Here is a 21,444-nt window from a genome sequence, read left to right as displayed (position 1 = left end):
AACAATAGGAGTCCCAAAAGATAAAGTGAGAAAAAGGGGCTGAAGGTTATGTGAGCAAATTATATCAGAAAACTTTACTAATCTAGGGAAGGACACAGACTTCAAAATCCAAGAAACATGAAGAACTCTCATTAGATTCAACAAAAAATGACCATCACCAAGGCATATCATAGTCAAATTCACATAATAAAGAGACAAGGAAAGACTTATGAAAGCAGAAAGGGGGGGAAAAAAGTCCTTAACCAATAATGGAAGACAGATCGGGTTCACAGCATATCTAACCAAAGAAACTTTATAGGCTATAAAGGAGTGGCAGAATATATTCAACGCGTTAAACCAGAAAAATATGCAGCCAAGAATTCTTCATTCAGAAGGCTGTTATTCAAAAGAGAAGGAGAGAGAAAGAATGTCCCAGACAAACAAAAACTAAAGGAGTTTGTTACTACTAAAACAGCCCAGCAAGAAATTTTAAAGGGGAGTCTTTGAGTAAAGAAAAGACAAAACAAAACAAAAAAGAACAAAAGGAACATAGACTAGAAAGAACCAGAAAACATCACCAGAAACACCAACACTACAGGCAACACAATAGCACTAAATCATATCTTTCAGCATTCACTCTAAATGTCAATGGACTAAACGTTCCAATCAAAAGACATAGGGTATCAGATTGGATAAGAAAACAAGACCCATATATATGCTGTTTTACAAGAGACTCATTTTAGGTCTAAAGACACCTACAGATTGAAGGTTAGGGGATGCAGAGCCACCTATCATGCTAATGGTCATCAAAAGAAATCTGAAGTGGTCATACTTATATCAGGCAAACTAGATTTTAAAATAAAGACTATAAAAAGAGATGAGCAAGGGCATTATATTGTAATTAAGAGATCTATCAATGAAGAAAATCTAACAATTGTACATATTTATGTGCCCAACATGAAACCACCCAAATATATAAATCAATTATCACAAGCACAAAGAAACTCATTGATAATAATACCATAATAGTAGGAGACTTTAACACCCCTTATAGCAATGGACAGATCATCCAAGCAGAAACTCAACAAGGAAACAATGACTTTGAATGACACACTGGACCGGGTGGACTTAACAGATATATTCAGAACATTTCCTACTAAAGCAGAAGAATACATATTCCTCTTGAGTGCACATGGAACATTCTCCAGAATCACGTACTGAGACACAAATAAGCCCTCAAAGAGTAAAAAACGATTGAGATGATAACTTGAATATTTTCAGACCATAACGCTATGAAACTTGAAATGAACCACAAGACAACATATGGAAAGACCATGAATACTTTGAGATTAAAGAATATCCTACTGAAGAATGAATAGGTTAACAAAGAAATTAAAACAGTACATGTATGTCAATGAAAAGGAAAAACTGACAGCCCAAAACCTTTGGGAAGTAGAAGAGGTAGTCATAAGAGGGAAGTATATAGCAATCTAAGCCTTCCTAAGAAAGGAAGAAAGGTCCCAAATACACAACCTAACTTCACACCTAAAGAGCTGGAAAAAGAATAGCAAACTAAGCCCCAAACCAGCAGAAGAAGGGAAAAAATAAAGATTAGAACAGAAATAAACAATACCAAACAACAACAACAGCAACCACAGCAACAGCAATAGATGAACAAAATCAGGAGCTAGTTCTTTGAAAGAATTCACAAAATTGATAACCCCTTAGTAAGATCAATCAAAAAGAAAAGGAAAATACCCAAATAAATAAAATCACAAAAGACAGAGGAGAGATGACAATCAACACTACAGAAATAGAAACAATAATAAGAGAATATTATGAGCAATTATATGCCAACAAATTGGGCAATCTGGAAGAAATGGAGATATTCCTAGAAACATATAAACTAAAAAACTGAAATAGGAAGAAATAAGAGAACATGAAAAGACCCATAACCAGTAAAGAAATTGAATCAGTAATCAAAAATCTCCCAAAAACAAGAGTCCAGGGCAGGATGACTTTCCAGGGGAATTCTATGAAATAAGTAAAGAACAGTTAACACTATTCTTTGAAGCTGTTCCAAAAATAGAAATGGAAGAAAAACTTCCAAACTCATTCTATGAGGCCAGCATTACCTTGATTCCAAAACCAAAAACCCCACAAAAAAGAGAACTATAGACCAATTTCCCTCGTGATCATAGATGCAAAAAGTCTCAACAAGATACTAGCAAAGCAGATCCAACGATACTTTAGAAGAATTAATCACCATGACCACCTGGGATTTATTCCTGTGATGCAGGCCTGGCTCACTATCCACAAATCAATCAATGTAATACATCACATTAATAAAAAAAAAAGATAAGGACAGCGTGATCTTCTCAATAGATGCAGAAAAAGCATTTAATAAAATATAGCAACCTCTCCTGATAAAAACACTCAAGAAACTAGGGATAGGATAATAATACCTGAAAATCATAAAAACCATATATGAAATACCCACCACTAATATCATCCTCAACCAGAAAAAACAGAGCTTTCTCCCTAACATCAGCAACACGACAAGGATGCCTACTCTCACCACTGTTTGTCAACATAGTGTTGGAAGTCCTAGACTCAGCAATAAGACAACACAAAGAAATAAAAGACATCAAAATTGACAAGGAGGAAGTCAAACTTTCACTCTTTGCAGACACCATGATACTCAATGTGGAAAACCCAAAAGACTCCACCAAAAAACTGCTAGAATTGATACATGAATTCTGCAAAGTCGCAGGATATAAAATCAATGTACAGAAGTGGGTTGAATTTCTATACACCAATAATGAAGCAGCAGAAAGAGAAATAAAGGAATCAATCTCATTTACAAGTGCACCAAAAACCATAAAGTACCTAGGAATAAAATTGGCAAAGGGATGAAAAATTTATATACTGAAAAGTATAGAAAGTTTATGAAAGAAATTGAAGAAGACACAAAAGATGGAAAAATGTTCCATACTCATGGATTGGAAGAACAAATATTGTTGAAATGTCAATACTACCCAAAGCAATCTACATATTCAATGAAACCTCTATCAAAATATCACCACTGTTCTTCACAGAGCCAGCAAAAACAATTCTAAGATTTGTATGGAACCAGAAAAGATCCTGAATAGCCAAAGTAATGTTGAAAGAGAAAACCAAAGCTGGAGGCATCACAATTCCAGACTTCAAGCTGTATTACAAATCTGTAGTCATCAAAACAGTATGGTAATGGCACAAAAACAGACACATAGATCAATGGAATAGAAGAGAGAAATGGATCCAAAAATGTATGGCCAACTAATATTTGACTAGCAGGAAAGAATATCTAATGGAAAAAATACAGCCTTTTCAGCTAATGGTGTTGAGAAAACTGGACAGCAACATGAAGAAGAACCAACCTGGACACTTTCTTACACCATACACATAAATAAACTCAAAACAGGTGAAAGACCTAAACATTAGACAGGAAGCCATCAAAATCCTAGAGAAGAAAACAGGCAACAACTTCTTTAACTTTGGCCACAGAAACTTCTTACTTGATGTGTCTCCAGAGGCAAGGGAAACAAAAGTAAAAATGAATGACTGGAACCTCATCAAGGTAAAATAGCTTCTGCAGAGCAAAGGAAACAATCAGCAAAACTAAAAGGCAAGAATAGGAGGAGGCATTTTCAAATGACATATCAGATAAAGGGTTAGTATCCAAAATCTATAAAGAACTCATCAAACTCAAGACCCCCTAAAAAATAAAACCAGTGAAGAAATGGGCAGAAGACATGAATAAACACTTTTCCAAGGAAGACATCCAGATGGCTAACAGACACATGAGAAGATGCTCAACATCATTCACCATCATGGTACTACATATCAAAACCATAATGGCACCAGTCAGAATGGCTAAAATTCACTACTCCGGAAACAACAGATGTTGGTGAGGATGTGGAGAAAGGGATTTCCCTTTCATACTGCCAGTGACTATGCAAACTGGTGCAGCCACTCTGGAAAACAGCGTGGAGTTTCCTCAAACAATTAAAAATAGAACTACCCTTTGACCCAGCAATTGAACTACAAGGTATTTATCCAAAAGATAAAGTGATTCGAAGGGGCACATGCACCTGATAGGCACAGCACTATCAATAGCTAAATTATGGAAAGAGCCCAATGTCAATTTACCGATGAATGGATAAAGAAGAAGTGGTATGGGGATCATCGGAAGATGGCGGCATAGGAGGACGCTGGGCTCACCGCGCGTCCTGCTGATCACTTAGATTCCACCTACACCTGCCTAAATAACCCAGAAAACCGCCAGAGGATTAGCAGAGCGGAGTCTCTGGAGCCAAGCGCAGATGAGAGGCCCACGGAAGAGGGTAGGAAGGGCAGCGAGGCGCTGCGCGCTCCACGGACTGGCGGGAGGGAGCTGGGGCGGAGAGGCGGCCCGCCGGCCAAGCAGAGCCCCTGAGTTTGGCTTGCAAAAGCGGAGGGGCCAGACGGAGTGTGTTCCGACAGCAAGCGGGACTTAGCATCTGGGAGGTCATAAGTTAACAGCTCTGCTCAGAAAGCGGGAAGGCTGGAGGACGAAGGGAGGGAGAGTTGCTGAGCCCCGGGACGACAGAGCTCAGTTTGGTGGGGAACAAAGGCGCTCGCCAGCGCCATCTCCCTCGCCCATCCCCCAGGCAAAATCCCAAAGGGAACCAGTTCCTGCCAGGGAACTTGCTTGCTCTGTGCAAACACCCAACGCTGTGCTTCTGCGGAGCCACCCCTCCGACAGCGGGTCTGACTCCCTCCCGCTGCCACAGGGCCCCTCTGAAAGGGCGGGCCTACGCCGGCCGACTCCATCTTGTTCTGTGTCCTCCACCTTGAGTGACTATGTCCCCGACATGACCCCTTTTCCCGGAAAATCGCAGAAACCTCAGACCGCGCCTCCTCCCCTTGAGTAACCTCCCGCTCACCCATTCAAACTTCCTGATCAAAACACACCCAGCGAGGGGCGCCTGGGTGGCTCAGTCGGTTAAGTGTCCCACTTCAGCTCAGGTCACGATCTCGCAGTCTGTGAGTTCGAGCTCCGCGTCGGGCTCTGTGCTGACAGCTCAGAGCCTGGAGCCTGTTTCCGATTCTGTGTCTCCCTCTCTCTGACCCTCCCCTGTTCATGCTCTGTCTCTCCCTGTCTCAAAAATAAATAAAACGTTAAAAAAATTAAAAAAAAAAAAACCACACCCAGCGACCTGTGTACAGGACTCCGACCCTTCCCCAGCCAATCGGCCGAGGCCACGACCCTTCCCCAGCCAATCGGCTGAGGCCACAGCCGTTACCTCACCAACTGCCCCTAGACCCCTATAAAACCTTTGTGCTTTTGAAACTCGCTCTCTCTCCCTGGTATCTCACCGCTGCGTCGGTGCAGGTAGGGGATTGAGCTCGAGCTAGCTCGAATAAAGGCTCTTTTGCTTTTGCATCAGACTTGGCTCCCTAGTGGTCTTTGGGGATCACGAATTCTGGGCATAACATTTGGGGGCTCATCTGGGATCCCCAAGACCCCCGAGGGACCCTCGACCCGGAGAGCCTGACTGGCCACGGTTAGTGTCTGTCTGTTTGTTCTGTCTTTCCTGTGTGAGCTCATTTCTGGAATTCTGGTAGTGTCCGATGCAGTCTAAGTGGATGCACAGGAGGACCACGGGCTGGGAATTTCAGAAGACGTTCCGATTCTCCCTTCTGGAGGGACGTGGAATCCCCTCAAAGGTCTGAGACGAGGCAGGTCGCTCCCGCTGGTCGGTGTGAGGCCGTTGTCTTTGGAGGGACGTGGAATCCCCTCATCGGTTTTGGAGGGACGTGGAATCCCCTCAAAGGTCTAAGCTAGCTTTCAGTTTTGCTTCCATGGAGTTGGAAGACTTTCTAGGGGCCCTCTGTTTCTGTGTTTCTCTGTTTTGTTCTGTGGACTTACTGGACAGACGTTATGGGACAGACTCAGACAACCCCTCTACCTACCCTCTTGGCTTAAGCCCTTCCTAGCCCCGCTCCCTCCGGACCAAACCCATTCTTGCTTTGCAGGGGACAAAGAAGGAAAACAAGAAAAGTCTTACCCAGCCTTCAGCACCCCTCTACCCTGTCCTACAGGGGGGTACTGAAGAAGAATTAATTTTTCCTCCCCCGTATAGCCCCTCTAGGAGACCGGAAGAACACCATACTCCCCCCCGGGGGAGGCAGACACTGTTCCGAGAGCGGGAGGCGGAAACGCTCCAGTGGGAAGCCCGCCCTTTACCAGACAAAGGGCTCAGAGGGAGCAATCTGCCTCCACTGCCAACTCCACTATTCTGCCCCTGCGAGCCACCGGACCCCCAGACGCGGAAGGGAATCAGCCCCATCACTATTGGCCTTTCGCCACTAGTGACCTCTACAATTGGAAAGCTCAGAATCCTAAGTTTTCCGAGAAACCGGCAGGGCTTATTGATTTATTAGACTCTGTTCTTTTTACCCATCAGCCCGCATGGGACGATTGCCAGCAGCTTTTGCAGGTCCTGTTCACGACTGAAGAAAGAGAAAGAATCCTCAATGGGGCCTGAAAACTAGTTCCGGCACAGACGGGAATCCCACCACCAACCAGGCTCAGATAGATGCCTCCTTCCCCTTAACTCGGTCCCAGTGAGATCTCAACATGGCAGAAGGTAAGGAGAGGCTCCGGGTCTACCGCCAGACTGTAATGGGGGGGGGTCTCCGAATGGCTGCTAGAAAGCCAACCAATTTGGCCAAGGTAGGAAATGTACAACAGGGAAAGATGAATCTCCAGCTGCCATTTTAGAACGGATCATGGAGGCATTCCATACCTATACCCCCATGGATCCAGAGGCTCCGGAAAGCAAGGCAGCTGTTATCATGGCCTTTGTAAACCAATCGGCCATAGACATTAGGAGAAAATTACAGAAAATAGATAGACTAGGAGAAAAAAGTCTGCAGGACTTACTGGTGGTATCCGAAAAGGTATATAACAACCGGGAGCCTCCTGAGGACAAGCAGGCTCGTGCCATGGTGGCTGCCAGCAGTAAGCAGACTCGAGACCTGGCCAGAATACTAATAGCTACCACTGCTGACTTCCCTGAAAACAAGACCGCCGTCTCCGGCAGCTGGCAGACGATGCAAGAAAAGGTAAAGGAACCACCGGGGGGGGGGGGGGGGGGCGGAGCAGAGGTTGCAGAAGGATCAGTGCGCATACTGCAAGGTGATAGGGCATTGGGCCCGAGATTGTCCAAAAAGGGCCGGCGGGAAGGGAAGCAAGACTGATTGAGTAAAAGTCCTAGAGCTAGATGAACTAAGTGATTAGGGGAGTCAGGGTTCAGACCCTCTCCCCAAACCCAGGGTAACTCTTAAAGTGGAGGGGACCCCTGTTGACTTCCTTGTCGACACCGGAGCACAACATTCGGTCCTCCACACCCCACAAAGAAAACTAGCCAGCAAGAAGTCCTGGGTACAAGGGGCAACTGGTATGAGCCAGTATTCATGGACTACCCGAAGAACAGTAGATTTGGGAATAGGCCGAGTATCCCACTCCTTTATGGTAATACCAGAATGCCCCTACCCTCTGTTAGGACAGGACTTACTGACCAAGATTGGAGCTCAGATAACTTTCAGACAAGGGGGGCCTTAGGTCACTGATGGCAAGTGCCACCCCATCCAGGTCCTGACCATGAAACTGGAGGATGAATACCGCCTCCACCAGGAGGCGCTCCCGAGAGAGGATAATATAGACTGATGGCTACAAGAATTCCCTTCGGTTTGGGCAGAGACGGGGGAGATGGGACTAGCCGCTCACAGGACCCCAGTCCTGGTAGAGCTCAAGCCAGGAGAGAGTCCGGTAAGGATCAAACAATACCCCATGTCTCAGGAGGCCCGGAAGGGGATCCAGCCACACATCCGGAGACTACGAAGCCTAGGGGTACTAGTTTCTTGCCAGTCTGCCTGGAACACCCCCCTACTGCCGGTCAAAAAGCCTCACACAAACGACTACCGACCGGTACAAGACCTCCGGGAAGTAAATAAGAGGGTCGCGGACATACACCCAACTGTTCCCAACCCATATACTCTCTTGAGCTCCTTGGCGCCCTCCAGGGTCTGGTATACTGTACTAGATTTAAAGGATGCCTTCTTCAGTCTGCCGCTGGCACCCCAGAGCCAACCCTTGTTCGCCTTCGAGTGGCATGATCCGGAGGAGGGCTACAGTGGGCAACTCACCTGGACACGGCTACCTCAGGGATTCAAAAATTCACCCACCATCTTCGACGAGGCACTACACGAGGACCTGGGTGAGTATAGAAGGGAGCATCCTGGCCTCATCCTTCTACAGTACGTAGATGACATCCTGATTGCTGCTGATACGGCCAAAGACTGTGAGCGAGGGACCCAGGACCTGCTGGCTACCCTGGGGGCCTTAGGCTACCGGGCATCCGCGAAGAAGGCTCAGATATTCAGGGAGAGGGTAAGTTACCTGGGATATATCCTGGAGGGTGGACAGCGGCAGTTATCAGATGCCAGAAAAGAAACTGTCCTAAAGATTCCTACTCCCACCTCCCGAAGAGAAGTGAGGGAATTCCTAGGATCAGCCGGCTACTGCCGCCTCTGGGTTCCAGGTTTTGCTGAGATTGCCAGGCCCCTATATGAAGCTACCAAAGAGGGGAAAACATTTAAATGGGCTGAAAAAGAAGAAACTGCCTTTAGTCAGTTAAAAAAGGCCCTCTAAGTGCCCCAGCCCTGGGCCTACCAGACATTACGAAGCCCTTCCACCTCTTTGTAGACTAACATAAGGGAATAGCAAAAGGGGTTCTAACTCAAGCCTTAGGCCCCTGGAACCACCCAGTGGCTTACCTGTCTAAGAAACTAGACCCAGTGGCTGCCGGCTGGCTGCCATGCCTAAGAATTATTGCGGCGACAGCACTCCTAGTCAAGGATGCAGACAAACTGACTGTAGGACAGGAGATCTGGATCACGACCCCACACGCCATTGAAGGGGTCCTGAAACAGCCTCCTGATGGATGAGCAACACACGTGTGACTCATTACCAGAGCCTCCTACTCAACCCTCCACGAGTGCGGTTCCACCCCAGTGCAGCCCTCAATCCTGCAACCCTGCTGCCTGACCCTGACCTAGGTGCTCCACTACATGACTGTGTGGGAATCCTGGAACAAGTACATGGATTCCGGACGGAACTGACCGACCAGCCCCTCCCCAATGCCGAGGCTACTTGGTTCACTGATGGCAGCAGCTTTGTGCGAGATGGACACAGGTATGCGGGTGCAGCGGTGGTCACCGAAACGGACACCGTATGGGCGGAGGCTCTACCCTCTGGAGCGTCAGCCCAGCAGGCAGAGCTCATAGCCCTCACCAAGGCGCTGATGCTGGGAGCTGGAAAATGGCTTAACATCTACACAGACAGCCGTTATGCATTTGCCACAGCTCATATTCATGGGGCAATTTATCAGGAGAGGGGGTTACTGATGGCACAAGGACGGACTATAAAAAATAAGCAAGAGACACTTAACCTGCTCATGGCCTTATGGCTTCCTGCCAAGCTAGCCATTATCCACTGCCAAGGGCACCAAAAAGCTGATAACCCAGTAGCTAGAGGTAATCGAAAGGCAGACCAGGCAGCCAAGGCAGTAGCCCTTACTTCAGTCCCCACCATGACCATACAACTACCAGATCCGGGAGACCCAGTTTTACCAGACCAGACCAAATACTCCCAGGAGAAGTTACAGTGAATCAAGAAACTCCCCATGGACCAGGAGATAAAGGGATGGTGGTATACACCTAACAAGGAGCTCGTGCTGCCAGACCGGCTCAGAGTCTCAATATTAGAGCACATGCATCGGTCTACTCATATGGGGGCCTGAAAATTAAAAGACTTAATCTGACATGCCAGAATCAAGATTCACCAACAGGACACCAAAATAGAGCAAATTGTATCTGCCTGCAAGATCTGCCAACTCACCAACGCGAGAGCCACATCAAATAAAAAAGAAACCAGGCTCAAAGGGATCAGACCGGGAGCCCAATGGGAAGCCGACTTCACTGAAGTCAAACCAGGAAAGTATTTACAGACACCTTCTCTGGCTGGGTGGAGGCATACCCAACCAAGCATGAAACAGCTCAGACGGTGGCTAAGAAGCTACTAGAAGACATCTTACCCAGGTATGGTTTTCCTGCCATGGTAGGATCAGGCAGTGGACCAGCTTTTATCTCACAGGTAACACAGGCAGTAGCCAAGGCGGTGGGGGCAAACTGGAAATTACATTGTGCTTATAGGCCCCAGAGCTCAGGACAGGTAGAAAGAATGAATAGAACCCTAAAAGAGACCCTTACCAAATTAACCATGGAGACTGGCAGGGACTGGGTGACTCTCCTATCATACGCCCTTTACCAGGTTAGAAACACTCCTTACACTCTGGGTTTTACTCCCTACGAGATCATGTTTGGTAGGCCACCCCCTGTTATTCCCAGCCTTCGAGCTGAACTTATTGCTGAGTTTAAAGATCAAGAACTTTCCTTGAGAGGGCTCCAGAGGGCGCACGAGGACATTTGGCCACGCCTCTGTGCCATCTACGAGGCTGGCCCGACCCCGACACCTCATCAGTACAGGCCGGGAGACTGGGTCTATGTCAAGAGGCACCACTGAGAGACCCTTGAGCCACGCTGGAAGGGACCCTACATCGTGGTGTTGACAACCCCCACCACTCTCAAAGTAGATGGCATCGCGACCTGGGTCCATCAACCCACGTTCGGCCGGCGGACCCCTCCTCCATCTGGAAGGACTTTGCCATGCGCTGGGCCATCAGTCAGGACCAACACAACCCGCTCAAGCTGAAGCTACAGTGCATTTGACCCACCTAATATTGGTAACTCTGTTAACTCTGCTTGTCATTGCTCATGTTGCCAGGAGTTCCCACACCCCCCAAAACATGACCTGGCAGATCATAGACACCAGCTCGGGGACAATACTTAATCAGACCTCCCAGACCACCCCAGGGACACTTGCTTCCCAGAACTTTGCGTAAACCTCCAAACTCTGTTCCCCTTGTCACCATAAATGCAGCCGGTCCCATGATTGGGTCCGTAAGCTACATGACAGGGGGGAATGAAAGGGCGGGCCTACGCCGGCCGACTCCATCTTGTTCTGTGTCCTCCACCTTGAGTGACTATGTCCCCGACATGACCCCTTTTCCAGGAAAATCACAGAAACCTCAGACCGCGCCTCTTCCCCTTGAGTAACCTCCCGCTCACCCATTCAAACTTCCTGATCAAAACACTCCCAGCGACCTGCGTAACAGGACTCCGACCCTTCCCCAGCCAATCAGCCGAGGCCACGACCCTTCCCAGCCAATCAGCTGAGGCCACAGCCGTTACCTCACCAACTGCCCCTAGACCCCTATAAAACCTTTGTGCTTTTGAAACTCGTTCTCTCTCCCTGGTATCCCACCGCTGCGTTGGTGCAGGTAGGGGATTGAGCTCGAGCTAGCTCGAATAAAGGCTCTTTTGCTTTTGCATCAGACTCGGCTCCCTAGTGGTCTTTGGGGATCACGAATTCTGGGCATAACACCTCCTGAAGTGGATCACCTAAGGAGAAGCGAGCTAAGCCTGCCCCTCCTGCCCCCGTGCACCTTGCCTACCCACCCCAGCTAATACACCAGATCCCCAGCACCACAAGCCTGGCAGTCTGCAAGTAGCCCAGACAAGCCATGCCACCCCACAGTGAATCCCGCCCCTAGGAGAGGGAAAGATAGGGCACACACCAGTCTGACTGTGGCCCCAGCGGTGGGCTGGGGGCAGACATCAGGTCTGACTGCGGCCCCGCCCACCAACTCCAGTTATACACCACAGCACAGGGGAAGTGCCCTGCAGGTCCACACCACTCCAGGGACTATCCAAAATGACCAAATGGAAGAATTCCCCTCAAAAGAATCTCCAGGAAATAACAACAGCTAATGAAATGATCAAAAAGGATTTAAATAATATAACAGAAAGTGAATTTGGAATAATAGTCATAAAATTAATCACTGGGCTTGAAAACAGTATAGAAGACAGCAGAGAATCTCTTTCTACAGAGATCAAGCGACTAAGGAGGAGCTGAAAAAACGCTTTAAACGACATGCAAAATAAAATAGATACGACCACGGCTTGGATTGAAGAGGCAGAGGAGAGAATAGGTGAACTAGAAGATAAAATTATGGAAAAAGAGGAAGCTGAGAAAAAGAGAGATAAAAAAAAATCCAGGAGTATGAGGGGAAAATTAGAGAACTAAGTGATACACTAAAAAAAAAAAATAATATATGCATAATTGGTATCCCAGAGGAGGAAGAGAGAGGGAAAGGTGCTGAAGGGGTACTTGAAGAAATAATAGCTGAGAACTTCCCTGAACTGGGGAAGGAAAAAGGCATTGAAATCCAAGAGGCACAGAGAACTCCCTTCAGACGTAACTTGAATCGATCTTCTGCACGACATATCATAGTGAAACTGGCAAAATACAAGGATAAAGAGAAAATTCGGAAAGCAGCAAGGGATAAACGTGCCCTAACATATAAAGGGAGACCTATAAGACTCGTGAGTGATCTCTCTTTTGAAACTTGGCAGGCCAGAAAGGCATGGCAGGAGATCTTCAATGTGATGAACAGAAAAAATATGCAGCTGAGAATCCTCTATCCAGCAAGTCTGTCATTTAGAATAGAAGGAGAGATAAAGGTCTTCCCAAACAAAAACTGAAGGAATTTGTCACCACTAAACCAGTCCTACAAGAGATCCTAAGGGGAATCCTGTGAGACAAAGTACCAGAGACATCGCTACAAGCATAAAACATACAGACATCACAATCACTCTAAACCCGTATCTTTCTATAATAACACTGAATGTAAATGGACTAAATGCGCCAACCAAAAGACATAGGGTATCAGAATGGATAAAAAAAAACAAGACCCATCTATTTGCTGTCTACAAGAGACTCATTTTAGACCTGAGGACACCTTTAGATTGAGAGTGAGGGGATGGAGAACTCTTTATCATGCTACTGGAAGCCAAAAGAAAGCTGGAGTAGCCATACTTATATCAGACAAACTAGACATTAAATTAAAGGCTGTAACAAGAGATGAAGAAGGGCATTATATAATCATTACAGGGTCTATCCATCAGGAAGAGCTAACAGTTATAAATGTCCATGCGCCGAATACCAGAGCCCCAAATATATAAAACAATTACTCATAAACATAAGCAACCTTATTGATAAGAATGTGGTAATTGCAGGGGACTTTAACACTCCACTTACAGAAATGGATAGATCATCTAGACACACGGTCAATAAAGAAACAAGGGCCCTGAATGATACATTGGATCAGATGGACTTGACAGATATATTTAGAACTCTGCATCCCAAAGCAACAGAATATACTTTCTTCTTGAGTGCACATGGAACATTCTCCAAGATAGATCATATACTGGGTCACAAAACAGCCCTTCATAAGTATACAAGAATTGAGATCATACCATGCATACTTTCAGACCACAATGCTATGAAGCTTGAAATCAACCACAGGAAAGAGTCTGGAAAACCTCCAAAAGCATGGAGGTTAAAGAACACCCTACTAAAGAATAAGTGGGTCAACCAGGCAATTAGAGAAGAAATAAAAAAATATATGGAAACAAACGAAAATGAAAATACAACAATCCAAACACTTTGGGATGCAGTGAAGGCAGTCCTGAAAGGAAAATACATTGCAATCCAGGCCTATCTCAAGAAACAAGAAAAATCCCAAATACAAAATCTAACAGCACACCTAAAGGAAATAGAAGCAGAGCAGCAAAGACAGCCTAAACCCAGCAGAAGAAGAGAAATAATAAAGATCAGAGCAGAAATAAACAATATAGAATCTAAAAAAACTGTAGAGCAGATAAACGAAACCAAGAGTTGGTTTTTTGAAAAAATAAACAAAATTGACAAACCTCTAGCCAGGCTTCTCAAAAAGAAAAGGGAGATGACCCAAATAGATAAAATCATGAGTGAAAATGGAATTATTACAACCAATCCCTCAGAGATACAAACAATTATCAGGGAATACTATGAAAAATTATATGCCAACAAATTGGACAACCTGGAAGAAATGGACAAATTCCTAAACACCCACACTCTTCCAAAACTCAATCAGGAGGAAATAGAAAGCTTGAACAGACCCATAACCAGCGAAGAAATTGAATCAGTTGTCAAAAATCTCCCAACAAATAAGAGTCCAGGACCAGATGGCTTCCCAGGGGAGTTCTACCAGACGTTTAAAGCAGAGATAATACCTATCCTTCTCAAGCTATTCCAAGAAATAGAAAGGGAAGGAAAACTTCCAGACTCATTCTATGAAGCCAGTATTACTTTGATTCCTAAACCAGACAGAGACCCAGTAAAAAAAGAGAACTACAGGCCAATATCCCTGATGAATATGGATGCAAAAATTCTCAATAAGCTACTAGCAAATCGAATTCAACAGCATATAAAAAGAATTATTCACCATGATCAAGTGGGATTCATTCCTGGGATGCAGGGCTGGTTCAACATTCACAAATCAATCAACGTGATACATCACATTAATAAAAGAAAAGATAAGAACCATATGATCCTGTCAATCGATGCAGAAAAGGCCTTTGACAAAATTCAGCACGCTTTCTTAATAAAAACGCTTGAGAAAGTTGGTATAGAAGGAACATACTTAAACATCATAGAAGCCATTTATGAAAAGCCCACAGCTAACATCATTCTCAATGGGGAAAAACTGAGAGCTTTTTCCCTGAGATCAGGAACATGACAGGGATGCCCACTCTCACCGCTGTTGTTTCACATAGTGCTGGAACTTCTAGCATCAGCAATCAGACAACAAAAGGAAATCAAAGGCATCAAAATTGGCAAAGATGAAGTCAAGCTTTCACTTTTTGCAGATGACATGATACTATACATGGAAAATCCGATAGACTCCACCAAAAGTCTGCTAGAACTGATACATGAATTCAGCAAAGTTGCAGGATACAAAATCAATGTACAGAAATCAGTTGCATTCTTATACACTAACAATGAAGCAACAGAAAGACAAATAAAGAAACTGATTCCATTCACAATTGCACCAAGAAGCACAAAATACCTAGGAATAACTCTAACCAAAGATGTAAAAGATCTGTATGCTGAAAACTATAGAAAGCTTATGAAGGTAATTGAAGAAGTATAAAGAAATGGAAAGACATTCTCTGCTCATGGATTGGAAGAATAAATATTGTCAAAATGTCAATACTACCCAAAGCTATCTACACATTCAATGCAATCCCAATCAAAGTTGCACCAGCATTCTTCTCGAAACTAGAACAAGCAATCCTAAAATTCATATGGAACCACAAAAAGCCCCGAATACCCAAGGTAATTTTGAAGAAGAAGACCAAAGCAGGAGGCATCACAATCCCAGACTTTAGCCTCTACTACAAAGCTGTCATCATCAAGACAGCATGGTATTGGCACAAAAACAGACACATAGACCAATAGTATAGAATAGAAACCCCAGAACTAGACCCACAAACGTATGGCCAACTCATCTTTGACAAAGCAGGAAAGAACATCCAATGGAAAAAAGACAGTCTCTTTAACAAATGGTGCTGGGAGAACTGGACAGCAACGTGCAGAAGGTTGAAACTAGACCACTTTCTCACACCATTCACAAAAATAAGCCCAAAATGGATAAAGGACCTGAATGTGAGACAGGAAACCATCACAACCCTAGAGGAGAAAGCAGGAAAAGACCTCTCTGACCTCAGCCGTAGCAATCTCTTACTCGACACATCCCTAAAGGCAAGGGAATTAAAAGCAAAAGTGAATTACTGGGACCTTATGAAGATAAAAAGCTTCTGCACAGCAAAGGAAACAACCAACAAACCTAAAAGGCAACCAACGGAATGGGAAAAGATATTTGCAAATGACATATCGGACAAAGGGCTAGTATCCAAAATCTATAAAGAGCTCACCAAACTCCACACCCGAAAAACAAATAACCCAGTGAAGAAATGGGCAGAAAACATGAATAGACACTTCTCTAAAGAAGACATCCAGATGGCCAACAGGCACATGAAAAGATATTCAACGTTGCTCCTTATCAGGGAAATACAAATCAAAACCACACTCAGGTATCACCTCACGCCAGTCAGAGTGGCCAAAATGAACAAATCAGGAGACTATAGATGCTGGCGAGGATGTGGAGAAACGGGAACCCTCTTGCACTGTTGGTGGGAATGCAAATTGGTGCAGCCACTCTGGAAAACAGTGTGGAGGTTCCTCAGAAAATTAAAAATAGACCTACCCTATGACCCAGCAGTAGCAGTGCTAGGAATGTACCCAAGGGATACAGGAGTTCTGATGCATAGGGGCACTTGTACCTCAATGTTTATAGCAGCACTCTCAACAATAGCCAAATTATGGAAAGAGCCTAAATGTCCATCAACTGATGAATGGATAAAGAAATTGTGGTTTATATACACAATGGAGTACTACATGGCAATGAGAAAGAATGAAATCTGGCCCTTTGTAGCAATGTGGATGGAACTGGAGAGTGTGATATAAGTGAAATAAGCCATACAGAGAAAGATAGATACCATATGTTTTCACTCTTATGTGGATCCTGAGAAACGTAACAGAAATCCATGGAGGAGGGTAAGGAAAAAAAAAAAGAGGTTAGAGTGGGAGAGACCAAAGCATAAGAGACTCTTAAAAACCGAGGGTGATGGGAATAAATGTTATTTTTTTAAAAACAAAAAAAAAATGGTCATAACATACACACACACACACACAAAAGAAGTGGTGTGTATGTGTGCAAACACACACACACACACACACACACACACACACACACACACAATGGAATATTACTTGCCTATGAAAAAGAAATAAATCTTGCCATTTTTGCAACAACTTGGATGGAATTAGAGTGTATTACGCGAAGTAAAATAAGTCATTCAGAGAAAGAAATATTGTATGATTTGACTTATATGTGGAATTTAATGTACAAAACAGATGAACATAACAGAAGGAAAAATAATATAAAAACAGAGAGTTAGACAAACTGTTAGAGACTCTTAAACAGAGAACAAACTGAGGTTGCTGGCAGGGTGTTGGGTGAGGGGATGGGCTAAATGGGTGAGGGGCATTAAGGAAGACACTTGTTGGAATGAGCACTGGGTGTTACATGTAAGTGATGAATCACTAAATTCATTCCTTAAACCATTACTGCACTATATGTTAACTAACTTGGATTTAAATTTAAATAAATAAATAAACAAATGATTGTTGGTGTGTGTGTGCACGCACACACACACACACACACACACGCACACGCACACACACAAAGTCCAAAATAATGTCCTTTAAATTTGAATAGGAATGTGTCTATGTTTTCCATATTTCAGTTGCTCACAAAATACAGATAAATTGTTTGAGGGAAATTTAGTAGAATTTTATATGGTCTGCCCTTGTATATTTTTTCTTGTTAGCACATACAAACACTGATAACCTGATGGCTCTGAAAGCTACTATCCTGGATTCTGGTCATGTTGAGTTTGGTCCAATGCCCAGGAACTCTATTTATGCACTAGGTCTTGGTTTTATGTGTGCATGGGTAAAATAGTTTAAGAGTAATTACTGTAATATTTTTTTAAATAATGCTCTTAATCCGAAATCATATATATATATATATATGATTTCGGATTAAGAGCATATATATATATATATATAACCACAAAATAAATATATAAATCGCATTTATGTAAGCTTCAAAGACACTTGACTATCAGACCAGCCAGTCTTTCCTCAGGTGTGCTTTTTTACCCCTGTAAAGAAACTACAGTGGCTTAGGTCTTAGTAGGTTCATAGAATATTTCCTTTATATAATTTCTGTGTAGGAATAATCTGTTTGTAATAATTTTGGCAATGTTTAATTTCAATTTTTTTTCTAACTTGTGGCATCTTTAGAGTACAACTTGTGACATCTTTGGGGTAGTACAAGCATGAGGTAACAGACACGAATGTATTCCAGGAAGCCTGAGAAATTGTACGTGAGCAATTAAATTGTCCATAATGACAATATGGATAATGGTACAAAGTAAAAGTATGAAAGAAAACAGATAAACAGTGTGTCATATATAGAAAGTGCAAACCAAGTCTTGTGAGTCTCATTTATGCATATATTTTGTCTTTCTTTATTATATGACACAAGACATATGGAAAAATGCATTTTGACACTGAGAGCTCAGGGTTTTAGTGACTTGGGAGTTCTTCTAAATGACTCTGAAGTGAGCCTTTTATATTTCCCAAATAGTTGGCTATAGCAATAGCTGACAAAATAAGAGTGTCAGAATTGCACAATTTGAAAACAATTCCAGGAAGCCTGGGCCAAGTATCATTATAGAAAAAGGGATGGGGTGCCTGGGTGGCTCAGTCATTTAAGCACCCCATTCATAATTTCAGCTCAGGTGATGATCTTCAGGTTCATAAAATACAGTTCAGTGTTGGGTCTGAGATGACAGCATGGTTCCTGCCTGGAATAGTCTCTCTCCCTCTCTCTCTGTCCCTACCCTGCTCATCTTCTCTATCTTAAATAAATAAATAAACATTTAAAAAAATGGCTTAAAAGAAGAAAAAAGGAAATAATATTTAAAATATATTTTGACAGTCAACTCTTACTGGAATACGTAGAATTGTTAGCCTCTCTTTACAAAGGAAATTTTGAAAGGTAAAAATTGGTTGGAATCATCAACATGAATTCACAGACAAGGAAGAAAGTTGGGGTACAGACAGCGAAGGGTGGAGGAAGAGACAGGAGATGAGTTCTTGTCACAAGAGTTATTTAAGGAGTATCTTTGGTACTATCCTCAGTGTTCAAGAGGAAAAACCCAATTTACACCTTGGTACCACATTGGGCTGTAATATTAACTTGCATATAAAGAAGCTGGCTCATTAGTACAACCAGTTCCAAGTTTCAAAAAAGTAAAACCAAGCCTGTAACATTATGATCTTCTAATAAAGTAAACAAGATTACGTTGCTATCAGAAGAGGTACTCAGGGTTTAAAGAGATCAAAATGAGGACTGCTAGTGACCAAAGGGTGACATTTGGAATATCAGAGAGCAAACATTGATTACAATCAATCAGAACAAGTAAACATGTTTTGTACAAGCATGACTTCATCATGATGCTATTAAAATGTAACCAGAAATATGATGTGAGGTGCAACAAATTTTTAAGTGCCTAACAGAATTTATGTGATTCCCACATGAAAATCTAATCAACAACCAGGTAGTTAAGTATCAACTGTTAGTAAAGATAGGGAGGTCAGTTTAGAATACATTTAAAAATACATATGCCCGGGGTTGCCTGGGTGGCTGGGCCGGTTAAGCATGGGACTCTAGATTTCAGCTCAGATCATGTTCTCACTGTTCGTGAGATCCAGTGTCAAGCTGGGCTGTATAAACTGACAGTGTGAGTTGGGATCCTCTCTCTCCCTGTCTCTATCTGCCCCATCCACTGCTCATGCTCTCTCTGTCTAAATATAAATAAGTCAACTTTAAAAAATAAGTAATAAAAATACGTATTTGGTTCTTAAGTTTAGATGGAGGAATGATCATTGCTAATAAAAATGTGGAAAATACAGGACTTCTAATGGTGAGATAAAAAGTTATGAAAGACTTGTGTGAAAGATACAGGAATGTTGGGGAGTGAATGTTGGTTCCTTATCATCTTTTCACAAAGGTAGAAAAAAACAGTATCTTCTATTTTGTGTTCCTGGGGAGAAATATTGTAAAAAATGCATCTGGATTGGAGATTCATCATGGTCATGCTGTCCAGCGGCTCCCGTGAATCAAATGGCATACATGTTCCTTGGTGTAGACAAATGGGTAGAGAAGGCTTCAGGGGGGATGCATATGCCCTGATCTGAGCCCTACCTGACTGCACATTGGATGGGAAGCAACCGTGGCATGTGACATGTGTAACTTTACCCAGTGTAGAATGTTGAAGCTATTACACAATAGGTGTGGAATTAGAATGATACACACTCAGTCGAAGTTGATTAAAACATCTGTCAGTGCCTAATTCTTGATATGCAGGAGTACCAGGAAATACACTGAAAATAAGGGAATTTGCCTTTATGACCAGGTGGCCAAGGAGAAAGGACTCTCATATCTAAAGGAAGTGACATTGCAATTACAATCCCTTGGGAAATGGGACGGAGGATGTGAATATACTTTAAAGTGGGAAAAATACATCAAAATAATTTTGTGGCCAAAAGATTTCACCTACAAGGGACACCAGGGAAGGAGATGTGATGAAGAAGAGTCTCCGGCTGCTGGATCTTCTGTAGAGATGTGAAGATAATAATAACAGGACACGCTTTCTCCTCTAATTTTGCTGTGTTACCAGGAAATAAAGTAACAAAACAAGAAGACAAAAAGGGACATACCATCAATGGTCTCTTTCTAGGGAAGTAAAGTGTTTAGACCTTATGGAAAAATTTATTGTGATCAGAAAAACTGGTACAAGGGAACCCAAACTGAACTAATCTGTCATTCAGATATTATAATACTATAAATTCTAAGCTTTTACATTCCTCTTATATTAGAACCTAGTATAAACACTAGAGTCATGATTCATTATGTGTCATTATGTTCTTAAATCTCTAAATAAATATTTTGGAACCATATTATGGCTAAGTTGATTGACAAGCATAGAAAAAGAGACACAGAATATTTTTGTTTCATGTATATGAGCTGATATCTTTATATATCTAGCGTATTGTTTAGAAAAATCATCAAAACCTGAGACTGCATAATGAATACAGTTCAGAGACATGAAGGGGAGCAGAGTACATCACCCCTAAATGTATTGCTCTAGCAGGTAGTTGTTTTGAGCAGGAAGTAACACAGACATAGGAAACTCAGAAAGCTTTTCATCTTTTCCTTAACAGCTTAAAACAATTTTCATAAGGAGTCTGTACCAGGAAGAAAGTTATTACCAGAGATATATTTTTATGTCAGTAAGACTCAACTGCATGGCAGGACACACATCTGTTCACCCAGTATGTGCTCCTCACATGTTCCTGTGAATTGTCTTCCTCCTCTGAATTCCTAACCCTTTTATCCCTTCTCTTTAGGGTATACAAGGCTCAATTGTATTCCCCTTGCAGGACTGTCTCTGACTTTACCTGTCTTATGGTGCTGCCATACGCAGGTAAACTTGTTTTTCACCTATTAATCTGTTTTATGCCAATTTAATTACTATATCAGCCAAAGAACCTAGAAAGAGAATCCAAAAAATGTCCACCCCCAATCAAGATTGAAACTACTCACCAAAAGGAGTTCGTTAAAAAGAAGAGTTAACTTCTGGTATCAATGTCAGTGAGAAGAATAATTGTTGCTG

At 43.1% G+C, this 21,444-nt stretch overlaps 1 protein-coding gene and 1 pseudogene across 3 annotated transcripts in view; one reads left to right on the top strand and one right to left on the bottom strand.

Moving 5' to 3' along the window:
• LOC121029953 (amine sulfotransferase-like) overlaps positions 1–21,444 on the bottom strand; it is a 65,326-nt gene extending 43,882 nt beyond the window's left edge. For all 3 annotated transcript variants that reach the window (XM_040474455.1, XM_040474452.1, XM_040474453.1), the window contains exon 1: positions 21,375–21,444. The gene's annotated coding sequence lies outside the window, so the exon portion shown is untranslated. The remainder of the gene's footprint in view (positions 1–21,374) is intronic.
• On the top strand, positions 7,433–10,857 carry LOC121030088 (uncharacterized; annotated as a pseudogene).

The sequence above is a fragment of the Herpailurus yagouaroundi genome, unplaced genomic scaffold (assembly GCF_014898765.1).
Source record: "Herpailurus yagouaroundi ecotype Mexico unplaced genomic scaffold, PumYag 139, whole genome shotgun sequence".
NCBI lineage: Eukaryota > Metazoa > Chordata > Mammalia > Carnivora > Felidae > Herpailurus > Herpailurus yagouaroundi.
Note: the sequence above shows the minus strand (reverse complement) of the source record. Positions and strands in the feature narration are given on the sequence as shown.